Source organism: Engraulis encrasicolus, chromosome 19 (assembly GCF_034702125.1).
Source record: "Engraulis encrasicolus isolate BLACKSEA-1 chromosome 19, IST_EnEncr_1.0, whole genome shotgun sequence".
NCBI lineage: Eukaryota > Metazoa > Chordata > Actinopteri > Clupeiformes > Engraulidae > Engraulis > Engraulis encrasicolus.
In genome coordinates, this window is record NC_085875.1 from 12,550,946 (window position 1) to 12,563,275 (window position 12,330).

Consider the following 12,330-nt stretch of genomic DNA (forward strand, 5'->3'; position numbering starts at 1 on the left):
TGTGCCTGAAAAATTTAACCTATAAACTTCATTCAAAGACTGTTAGAGAGATCACAAGCATGACTCCGATCTGTGAAAAGGACACGTGCCAACTCCTTTTAGTTTTTTTACAACGATGTTGTAAAGACAAAAATCTCATTTTCATTTTCTCCCCTGTTAAAGGCTCAATACTAACTGTCAGTTAGTATCAGAGGTACTCTAACAAGGAGATAGAACACTGACGAATGTCTCCATAGGAATTAACGGTGTGAAATCGTAACGCCAAAACGTCGAATGCCTGCTTATCTCCCGCCTACCCGCAACAAGAGCCAATCGGTTGCTGAGCTGTGCCATCATTGATCCAATCATCTCATCGCATCGACGCAAGCGCAAAAATGAGCTTTTACGACGGCTCGTTCCTCATCAGCTGTTGCCATGTGTGTGGCCCGTTTTCCGACCGTACCGTAACCAGGTAATGGGATCTACCCGCCAGATGTACAACTGTCTTGGGAATCCTCATACAGACTAAAGGTACGTGATTTGGAGGAAATATATGTCAATGTTGGCACGTATATTACTTTATCCTCCGCTTCCACATTAGTTTTTTTGTCGTGTGTGTTAATAATGTGGTGTTTCAGACTCCATGACATCCGTAGGTAGGTCTACTACTGTATGCTAAAACTACTTCACCTCACCTGACAAAGTTTTCCAACATGAGCTCAACTTTACAAAAGCGTTTGATTCTAGGCTGCTTTAATCGTTCAATGTCTTGGCAGATATATTGTCAGTCTGTGTAATCTGACGTTGCTTGTGCATCTTGCTTTGGCTAGAACTTCTGGCTAGAACTAGCTTGTTGTCAGGGGTGTAGTGGGCATGGTACGCAGGGGTACGCAGTCCACCCACTTCTCCTGAAGTGAGATTTAAAAAATCCGATGAGTTACAAACTGTGCCTACTGACTATTTTAGTTGGCTGCCTGCATTCATTATTCTTGAAGATGTGGGATCGAAATTGCACCAACCATTCATTGGCTAACAATTTCATTAAGGTGACTGACAGGTAGTCGTGTTTTAAATAATACTCGGAAGTCACATCTGAAAATAAAGATTGGCTAATGTTACACGGCAAAGTGTTTTCGTGTGTCAGGTCGCCTCAGTCTTTGACATGTCCATCCTCCACACGAACCGCACTGTAGCATATTTCAACTATCGTGCCTGCTATTGTTTACATAGAGCTACTCACAGTTTTGTCCTGTGCTTGTTTCGAGCACAGTGCATATCGTAATCTTGCTTATAAACTGAAATGTGACCTGTGGCATTATTGCGTGAATGCTTATGTTGCACACTTAATGAATAAGGTCCTCAAGTGTGTAGAGTTTCGCTGAGTTCGTTGTTTATTTACATTTTCCTCAGCATAACTGTACAGCTGACACCGCTGCCTTCTGTATCATAACAAAGCCTGCCACTTCCACATTTCGTTCCTCTTATGTGGCCGAAGTGGCTACTGCACCAGAGAGAGTCTCTGCACTCATTGCTGGTCCTATGATGCCATCTATTGGCGAAAACGTGCAACAGCATAATTAAGCTAAAAGACAACTTCTGACAGGACAACAAAAATACAGGGAATGAGAATAAGGGAATAATAAGGGAATAACAAAAAGACAAAAATGGGGGGTCCACTACACTTGCATACAAACTGATTGTGATGCTGTCACTCATTTTCTAGTCTATATCTTGGACTGAAAAAACCTTATTATGTTTTCAGGTGTTTTGCCCCCGCGGTTGTGAAGAGGATGCTGTGGAAGTGGCAGCATGAACGTGTCACACAGACATTGGCTAAACTGCTCAGTAGGTACAACGAAATAAAAGAAACCACCCCCTCAACCCTGTTTATGCTGCACTGTACCTATTATAACCAGTTTTTATATAGACCATTATTTGAAATACTATGAGAGCCTTTCTGTTAGGATACTGTACAGCAGGGATGGGCAACTGGAGGCTCGGGCGCCACATGCAGCCCAACTTCTCACTTTTTAAAAAAAGAAAAAGGACAGTTTTTAACCCGCTATAAATCAATAGTGTAAGCATTCAGGTATAAATAAAGAAAAAGTGAAGTATCCTTTTGTAAATTCTCTCAAGTGCGTGGTGATGTGGCCCACCGATTGTGGTAAGCAAAAATGTTGGCCCACCTTATAATGAAAGTTGCCCACCCCTGCTGTACAGCCTACATCACTTGTACATGTTCTTACCAAATAGGACACTAGCTAGCTAAATGTAACTAATATGGCATTGTGAAAGTTGTATGCCTAAATGTAAACCATAATATTAAATTGTGATGGGTAGAAATCAACTAAACCAACATATTACATTGTGAATGTAGTTGCGCAGTGATAGTGAGACCGACTTATTCCTGTCTTTATTTGCCAGGCTTCTACACTTGCCCTCAGAGTTCACATATGGTTAAGTGCCCAGGTGTCCAGCCAGGTTCAGACTGATGCTGGTAACAAGAGGAAAACATGCTGATTGGTAAGTGAGATCCCTGCTCAACAAAATCCACACAGCACAACAAGTAAGCCTAGTTTGTGGTGTCAAATGTAAAATGTAAGTTTCATCAAAAAGTTGTAGAACACATCTGCATAAATTGCAGGCCATCAAAGTAGTGAATGGGCAGGGAAAACACAACCAGTAGGCTTATGAATGACTTTGACTCAGCACAGCACAGCAGATGCGATGCTACCATTCCTTGGGAATATGACACAGAGGCCTGCTACTCCATTGTAAATATTGACTGGAAATGTTCATGTTTCAACTGTTTAAAAACATTGGACTCAGGGGAAAAAAATCTCTAGGTGTATATAAGTGAAAGCCCACCTTTGCCATTGTGACACAGCACACAAGTATACACTGTACTCAATGAAATTGTATTTTATGCCTCACCTGTGCAAGGGTGCAGCCTACATTGGCATCCCAAGGGAGCAGTATGTTGCAGTGTGGCGGGAAGGTACCATGCTTGGGGTACCTCAGTCATGGAGGATGGAGGAGAGAGCACTGGTTAATTACTCCCTCCACCAACCTGGCGGGCTGGGAGATGAAACGGCAACCTTTGGGTTGTTCAGCCCTGGGCTACAGGACACCCTAACCGCTTACCAATGACTGCCCCACTTATCCATGACTGTATAAAAAATACCACAGCGAGTACACTTTTAAATTAAATGGGTCAATAGATGATAGACTTTTCATCCACAGGCAGGACTTAGTCTACATACAGTAGATGGTGAAATCCTGCTTACAAAACTGTTTAAATAAATAGTTGTAAACTTTTGACATGTCAAAGTCATAGCCTAAACTGTAGGGTATGTTATGTAAAGGGTGATTTTCACATCCGGCCCATGTTCACAGATTTTTTTTTTCTCCTGCAGGAATGATTCAACGATGGACATTTTGCTTAATTGTGGAAAAAAATAAATGGAAAAACTTCTATGGTTTCTTGTGTTTTCATTGGTGAGGCATATGGGTTAAGCACTGATCAGGAAGACCTCAAAAAAGGCGGAATTCCACTGCAGCGGTGAGAACATTCAGACGTCTTTTTTGTTATGGAAAGAGCTGATTTTCTAGTATGCTAGGTTCATAACTGCAACCTAAAATCAGCTGTTCCTCGAGACGTCAGGATGCTTTCCTCGCGCAGATGGGGTACGTCCAGTAGGTCGTAATTAAATCGGGTAAATGTTGGCTGGATATAAAGCGGCTAAACGTCGGCGAGATGCATGTAAATAAATGCAGCGGCAAGATGTCTTTGAAATAGCGGCAGCTCATCGGCCAGATGCTGGGAGACGTCGAGATAGCCAATGCATCGGTAAAACATAGGCGTTCCATCGGACGCCGCACGTCTGCCCAACATCTTGCCGATGAGCAAACGTTCTTCTATAGACGTCTTGCCGATGTATTTTACATCTTGCGACGTTGGCAAGACGTAAGTGTGCTGTCTGGGAAGCGATGTCTGTCATCCGACAGCCGATGGAGGAGATGTGGATGGGTGGAGTGGAGAGACCCGGCAGAGATGGTATCTAGGAGACAACCAACAGACTGGAAAGCAGAACGTCATGTCGTGAAGTCTTGCACATGCGCAGTTCAAAATTAAGCTTGAGAAAAAACGTGTTTTACGGTGTTACAGTCATACATACGGTCATTCTAAGACAGCTGTTTTGATTCGTTTTTCATTGCGATTCCAACCCCGTGAGTTCTGTATCGATAAGTTGTCCCACTTTTGATCTCCCCATTAACTCCCCATTCACGAAAGTCTTACTAATCTGAATTAGAAGCCCCGACGCGTAGCCAAGATGGCCGCCGAGTGTTCTATCTCCCCTTAGCAACAGTATCTCTGGTTAGTATCAGAACAGGTGCTCCCAATGAAGGATTCCATCTTAACTGCCACTGTCTCAAGATTCTATTCTTAACGAGCAGGTGCGAGCAGCCATTCTAGAAGTGTATTGTTCAGCTCTTCAATGCAATGTAATATAGTCTTGCTGGACTGTGTGTGATAGCTAGCTGCTTGGCTTAGTGGTAATGCATGCTGCTGCATTAGAGATATGGACGTTGAGTGTTCGAATCCCATCCGAAGCCATGTTGATTTTCTAAATTATATCATATGCAGCGTTCCTTGGCCGACTTAAAATGCCATGTATATCATTTAGTATGGATGGCAAATGTGCTGAATTACAGATATTGAGGTTGGGGGTTCGAAACCCAGTCAAAGCCATGTTGATTTTCAAAATTATATCATATGCAGTGTTCCTTGGCCAACTTAAAATGCCATGTATGTCATTTAGTATGCATGGCAAATGTGCTGGATTACAGATATGGAGGTTGGGGGTTCGAATCCCAGTCAAAGCCATGTTGATTTTCTAAATTATATCATATGCAGCGTTCCTTGGCCGACTTAAAATGCCATGTATATCATTTAGTATGCATGGCAAATGTGCTGGATTACAGATATGGAGGTTGGGGGTTCGAATCCCAGTCAAAGCCATGTTGATTTTCTAAATTATATCATATGCAGCGTTCCTTGGTCGACTTAAAATGCCATGTATATCATTTAGTATGGATGGCAAATGTGCTGCATTAGAGATATGGAGGTTGAGGGTTCTAAACCCAGTCAAAGCCATGTTGATTTTCAAAATTATATCATATGCAGTGTTCCTTGGCCAACTTAAAATGCCATGTATGTCATTTAGTATGCATGGCAAATGTGCTGGATTACAGATATGGAGGTTGGGGGTTCGAATCCCAGTCAAAGCCATGTTGATTTTCAAAATTATATCATATGCAGTGTTCCTTGGCCAACTTAAAATGCCATGTATGTCATTTAGTATGAATGGCAAATGTGCTGAATTAGGGATATGGGGGTTGGAGGTTCGAACCCCAGTCGAAGCCATGTTGATTTTCAAAATGATATCATATGCAGTGTTCCTTAGCCAACTTCAAATATCATGTATCGTATGTCATTTAATATCAATGGCAAAGGGGTTGGATTACAGATATGGAGGTTGTGAGTTCTAATCCCGCTCGAAGCCATGTTGATTTTCAAAATTATATCATATGCAGTGTTCCTTAGCCAACTTAAAATACCATCTATGTCATTTAGTATATCCCCAAAACGCAGAGCTACAACACTTTCAAGATGGCTGAATCCAAGATGGCTGAATTGTTTGGCCCATAACTTCTGACTGGGTGGATGGAGTTTTTCCAAGATTTCTTTTAGCTTTGTTTTCTCAATAGTACTTTGTTTCATCTCTGCCCCAAAAGGCAAGCCTGCTTCCAGCATTTTCTGTGAGAATGCATTTCTAGTTATTATTGGTCTTGTGCAGGGCAGCAGCAAAATAGAAAATGGATATCCTCCTAGGCCTTTCGAGATAGAGACACCGTTCAAACACTAAAACGACCGGCTCGGCTTGGAGATCGCGTATATTAATAGGCTTTTCCGTGTCTCTTGTCGTTTTCCCGTTTTTGGCGATTTTGTGAAAGCCTGGGTCCCCATTGAAAAACAGTGGTGGAACCTCCATGAACCAAGGTTCCGCCACTCTAGACATTAGAGTGTAGGAGGCTTTTTTGGTCATAAAACATCAACACTTTCACCTAGAAGTTTAGTTGACGCGTTGTTAGCGAGCTCTATGGAATGTCTCCAAATTGTGAAAGTTTCATCTCCCAACTCCCAATACTTTTTAAATGGCAGGTTTGTAAAAAAAACAGGCCTGGCTCTATGGAGAATCCCAGTCTTTCGAAAAGGGCATTTTTCAAGAGATCAGCGCATGTCCCACACGGAGGTCCATTTGTGCCTGAAAAATGTAACCTATAAACTTCATTCAAAGACTGTTAGAGAGATCACAAGCATGACTCCGATCTGTGAAAAGGACACGTGCCAACTCCTTTTAGTTTTTTTACAACGATGTTGTAAAGACAAAAAACTCATTCTCATTTTCTCCCCTGTTAAAGGCTCAATACTAACTGTCTTTCAGTCAATCACAACAGGTGCAGCCAGTGAAGGATTCCATTTCAACTGTCACTGTCTCAAGATTCCATTCTTAACGAGCAGGTGCGAGCAAGCATTCTAGAAGTCTATTGTTTAGCTCTGCAATGCAATGTAATATAGTCTTGCTGGACTATGCATGACAATTAGCTGCTTGGCTTAGCGGCAATGCATGCCGCTGCATTAGAGATATGGAGGTTGAGGGTTCGAAACCCATCCGAAGCCATGTTGATTTTCTAAATTATATCATATGCAGCGTTCCTTGGCCGACTTAAAATGCCATGTATATCATTTAGTATGGACGGCAAATGTGCTGAATTACAGATATTGAGGTTGGGGGTTCGAAACCCAGTCAAAGCCATGTTGATTTTCAAAATTACATCATATGCAGTGTTCCTTGGCCAACTTAAAATGCCATGTATGTCATTTAGTATGCATGGCAAATGTGCTGGATTACAGATATGGAGGTTGGGGGTTTGAATCCCAGTCAAAGCCATGTTGATTTTCTAAATTATATCATATGCAGCGTTCCTTGGTCGACTTAAAATGCCATGTATATCATTTAGTATGGATGGCAAATGTGCTGAATTAGGGATATGGGGGTTGGGGGTTCGAAACCCAGTCAAAGCCATGTTGATTTTCAAAATTATATCATATGCAGTGTTCCTTGGCCAACTTAAAATGCCATGTATGTCATTTAGTATGCATGGCAAATGTGCTGGATTACAGATATGGAGGTTGGGGGTTCGAATCCCAGTCAAAGCCATGTTGATTTTCAAAATTATATCATATGCAGTGTTCCTTGGCCAACTTAAAATGCCATGTATGTCATTTAGTATGAATGGCAAATGTGCTGAATTAGGGATATGGGGGTTGGAGGTTCGAACCCCAGTCGAAGCCATGTTGATTTTCAAAATGATATCATATGCAGTGTTCCTTAGCCAACTTCAAATATCATGTATCGTATGTCATTTAATATCAATGGCAAAGGGGTTGGATTACAGATATGGAGGTTGTGAGTTCTAATCCCGCTCGAAGCCATGTTGATTTTCAAAATTATATCATATGCAGTGTTCCTTAGCCAACTTAAAATACCATGTATGTCATTTAGTATATCCCCAAAACGCAGAGCTACAACACTTTCAAGATGGCTGAATCCAAGATGGCTGAATTGTTTGGCCCATAACTTCTGACTGGGTGGATGGAGTTTTTCCAAGATTTCTTTTAGCTTTGTTTTCTCAATAGTACTTTGTTTCATCTCTGCCCCAAAAGGCAAGCCTGCTTCCAGCATTTTCTGTGAGAATGCATTTCTAGTTATTATTGGTCTTGTGCAGGGCAGCAGTAAAATAGAAAATGGAAATCCTCCTAGGCCTTTCGAGATAGAGACACCGTTCAAACACTAAAACGACCGGCTCGGCTTGGAGATCGCGTATATTAATAGGCTTTTCCGTGTCTCTTGTCGTTTTCCCGTTTTTGGCGATTTTGTGAAAGCCTGGGTCCCCATTGAAAAACAGTGGTGGAACCTCCATGAACCAAGGTTCCGCCACTCTAGACATTAGAGTGTAGGAGGCTTTTTTGGTCATAAAACATCAACACTTTCACCTAGAAGTTTAGTTGACGCGTTGTTAGCGAGCTCTATGGGATGTCTCCAAATTGTGAAAGTTTCATCTCCCAACTCCCAATACTTTTTAAATGGCAGGTTTGTAAAAAAAACAGGCCTGGCTCTATGGAGAATCCCAGTCTTTCGAAAAGGGCATTTTTCAAGAGATCAGCGCATGTCCCACACGGAGGTCCATTTGTGCCTGAAAAATGTAACCTATAAACTTCATTCAAAGACTGTTAGAGAGATCACAAGCATGACTCCGATCTGTGAAAAGGACACGTGCCAACTCCTTTTAGTTTTTTTACAACGATGTTGTAAAGACAAAAAACTCATTCTCATTTTCTCCCCTGTTAAAGGCTCAATACTAACTGTCTTTCAGTCAATCACAACAGGTGCAGCCAGTGAAGGATTCCATTTCAACTGTCACTGTCTCAAGATTCCATTCTTAACGAGCAGGTGCGAGCAAGCATTCTAGAAGTCTATTGTTTAGCTCTGCAATGCAATGTAATATAGTCTTGCTGGACTATGCATGACAATTAGCTGCTTGGCTTAGCGGCAATGCATGCCGCTGCATTAGAGATATGGAGGTTGAGGGTTCGAAACCCATCCGAAGCCATGTTGATTTTCTAAATTATATCATATGCAGCGTTCCTTGGCCGACTTAAAATGCCATGTATATCATTTAGTATGGACGGCAAATGTGCTGAATTACAGATATTGAGGTTGGGGGTTCGAAACCCAGTCAAAGCCATGTTGATTTTCAAAATTACATCATATGCAGTGTTCCTTGGCCAACTTAAAATGCCATGTATGTCATTTAGTATGCATGGCAAATGTGCTGGATTACAGATATGGAGGTTGGGGGTTCGAATCCCAGTCAAAGCCATGTTGACTTTCAAAATTATATCATATGCAGTGTTCCTTGGCCAACTTAAAATGCCATGTATGTCATTTAGTATGAATGGCAAATGTGCTGAATTAGGGATATGGGGGTTGGAGGTTCGAACCCCAGTCGAAGCCATGTTGATTTTCAAAATGATATCATATGCAGTGTTCCTTAGCCAACTTCAAATATCATGTATTGTATGTCATTTAATATCAATGGCAAAGGGGTTGGATTACAGATATGGAGGTTGTGAGTTCTAATCCCGCTCGAAGCCATGTTGATTTTCTAAATTATATGATATGCAGCGTTCCTTGGCCGACTTAAAATGCCATGTATATCATTTAGTATGGATGGCAAATGTGCTGAATTACAGATATTGAGGTTGGGGGTTCGAAACCCAGTCAAAGCCATGTTGATTTTCAAAATTATATCATATGCAGTGTTCCTTGACCAACCTAAAATGCCATGTATGTCATTTAGTATGCATGGCAAATGTGCTGGATTACAGATATGGAAGTTGGGGGTTCGAATCCCAGTCAAAGCCATGTTGATTTTCAAAATGATATCATATGCAGTGTTCCTTGGCCAACTTAAAATGCCATGTATGTCATTTAGTATGAATGGCAAATGTGCTGAATTAGGGATATGGGGGTTGGAGGTTCGAACCCCAGTCGAAGCCATGTTGATTTTCAAAATGATATCATATGCAGTGTTCCTTAGCCAACTTCAAATATCATGTATTGTATGTCATTTAATATCAATGGCAAAGGGGTTGGATTACAGATATGGAGGTTGTGAGTTCGAATCCCGCTCGAAGCCATGTTGATTTTCAAAATTATATCATATGCAGTGTTCCTTAGCCAACTTAAAATACCATGTATGTCATTTAGTATATCCCCAAAACGCAGAGCTACAACACTTTCAAGATGGCTGAATCCAAGATGGCTGAATTGTTTGGCCCATAACTTCTGACTGGGTGGATGGAGTTTTTCCAAGATTTCTTTTAGCTTTGTTTTCTCAATAGTACTTTGTTTCATCTCTGCCCCCAAAGGCAAGCCCGCTTCCAGCATTTTCTGTGAGAATGCATTTCTAGTTGTACATACTCTCACACATGCACATGCACCACACACAGAGAAGAAGAATGCAGGTTGTCCTGCAAACAGTGGTGGACAAAGTAAAAGTAAAAGTACTTTCGTGGTGTAATTACAACAGTAGCACATGATATTACATAGCTGTTACACCATTTACTCCATTTTACCTACCTATTGAGATAGACTTTGTTATTACTGAAAAACAATAAAAACCTATCAAGGACCCACCACAAACTCAACCCAACCTGTGCAGAATCAGCTTATCGTAAGACAAGTACATTGGTCTACTTTTTACTCAGATAAGTTACCTGTGTTGGAAAGAAACTGTGTTTCTTTTTTTTACTTTTACTTTTACTTTGTCCACCACTGCCTGCAAACGTATACCCAAAGCCTGTGAGAGCCACCTCGCCTATCATGCACTGATGCAGACAAACCTGAGCCGCCACCCACATCATGTGGCTGCAAGCCAGGACACCAGTCAACCATCAGTCACCCACCAGTCTCCAGTCTCTGGGTCCCCACAACCTTGTTTTGTGTTTTGCTCTCAGACCACAAATGCAAAATACCCACCACCCCCACTACATGCTCACATGCACATTCACGGATGCACGGATGCAGTTACACAGGTGTGTGCACATGCACGCACACAAGTGCTCTCTCTCTCTCTCTCTCTCTCTCTCTCTCTTAGTAGGGAACACACACGGTTGCGCACGTAAATGCACATGTGCACGTACGTGCATACACGCACACTGTCCCTACCATGCCCTGTTGTCAAGGGATGTTTGCGCGTAACTATGGCTGAGACCATGTGCACAGGAACCGCAATCTCACCTCTGGCTGCCAAGCTGGTGCATCGTTCGCTGGGAAGCCGCACCAGACAACCTCGACGTCAGCCACATCCCAGACAGACAAGGGCACAGAGTTCACACAGTCAGCCCGCCCTGCCCACACGTGCTGCCTGCCTGGTGGCATTATCGAAGTGCAGTGCACCACAACTACGCACACACACACAGGCACGTATGAAGACATGCACGCACGCACACGCACACACACACACACACACACACACACAAACACAAACACACACTCTCTCTCTCTCTCTCTTTCTCTATCTCTCTCTCTTGTGTCTGTGCACGCATACACACACACATGTACCTATGCATGTGTATTCAAACATGTGTGCGCATGAGTGCACACACAAACGCACATGCATGCACGCACGCACGCGCACACACGCACATGCACACAAACATTTGATTATCTCTGAGTGTATCTCCTCACCCACAGTGTCAAAAAAACCCTAAAAACTGGTTTGACCTCCATGCACACGCAGATGGAACAAACTCAAACCCATCCAGACCAGCTCATCATCAGTCAGCCCTTTAGAGCGAGAAGGTGCCATGGCTGGCTCTTTCATTTGTTTGTTTTCTTATTTCGTGTTTTGCCTGCAGCAGAACAAGGTATCAGATACTACACTTAATCTTAGGGGCCCTGCACACAAAGCCTGTCATCATGGGCCTATGGTCTTCTATTAGATTATTTACCTCTCAACTTAACCTGCTTTACTGCTGAACCAGCTTTGTAGTATAGGCCCCATCCCTCATACTGTAGTGGTAACACAATAGCCATGAGGAGCGATGATATAACCTCAGTTGATCACCTTCTTTTGCCTGTTCGTTTGTCTGTCTGTGCAGTGTTGATGCAGTGATTTTGAAGAAAGTACAGACCTAACTAATACCTGGGACCAAATACCAGATTACGTTAAATTGCAAATAAAGTGTTGATATGATGTGCATTTTTAACTGTGTGTTTGTTTGTGTGTGTTTACATGTTTGTTTGTTTGTTTGTTTGTTTGGTGTTTATTAGTTCATATCTCTTTTCGATGTTTGTTTTGGATTACAGGACAGCTGTAGGCAAGTGCAGTACCGAAAGAGCTCTGGAGCGACTTGATATGCACCGTACGTGAGAAAGCAGAAATAACCCACAGTTTTACTATGTGTTTGTTTTTGTGTGTTTACATGTTTGTTTGTTTAGTGTTTAATTATTCATTTATCTGTTTTGCTGTTTGTTTTGGATTACAGGACAGCTGTAGGCAAGTGCAGTAGCGAATGAGCTCTGCAGCAGCCACTTGACACGCACCGTACGTAGGAAAGCAGAAGTGAAGAGACTGGGAGAGGTGTTGCCAGATTGGGCAGTTACCCGCCCAATTGGGCTACTTGGGATGGCCGCCTGTGGGTAAAAACGGGAAAAA

General features: G+C 42.3%; 1 long non-coding RNA gene across 1 annotated transcript; it reads left to right on the forward strand.

The window, feature by feature from the left end:
• Positions 1–222: 222 nt before the first annotated feature.
• Positions 223–3,454, forward strand: LOC134470023 (uncharacterized). Its single transcript, XR_010039117.1, has 4 exons — positions 223–510; positions 1,742–1,824; positions 2,404–2,502; positions 3,396–3,454. It is a non-coding gene; the product is annotated as an uncharacterized LOC134470023 (long non-coding RNA).
• Positions 3,455–12,330: the final 8,876 nt, after the last annotated feature.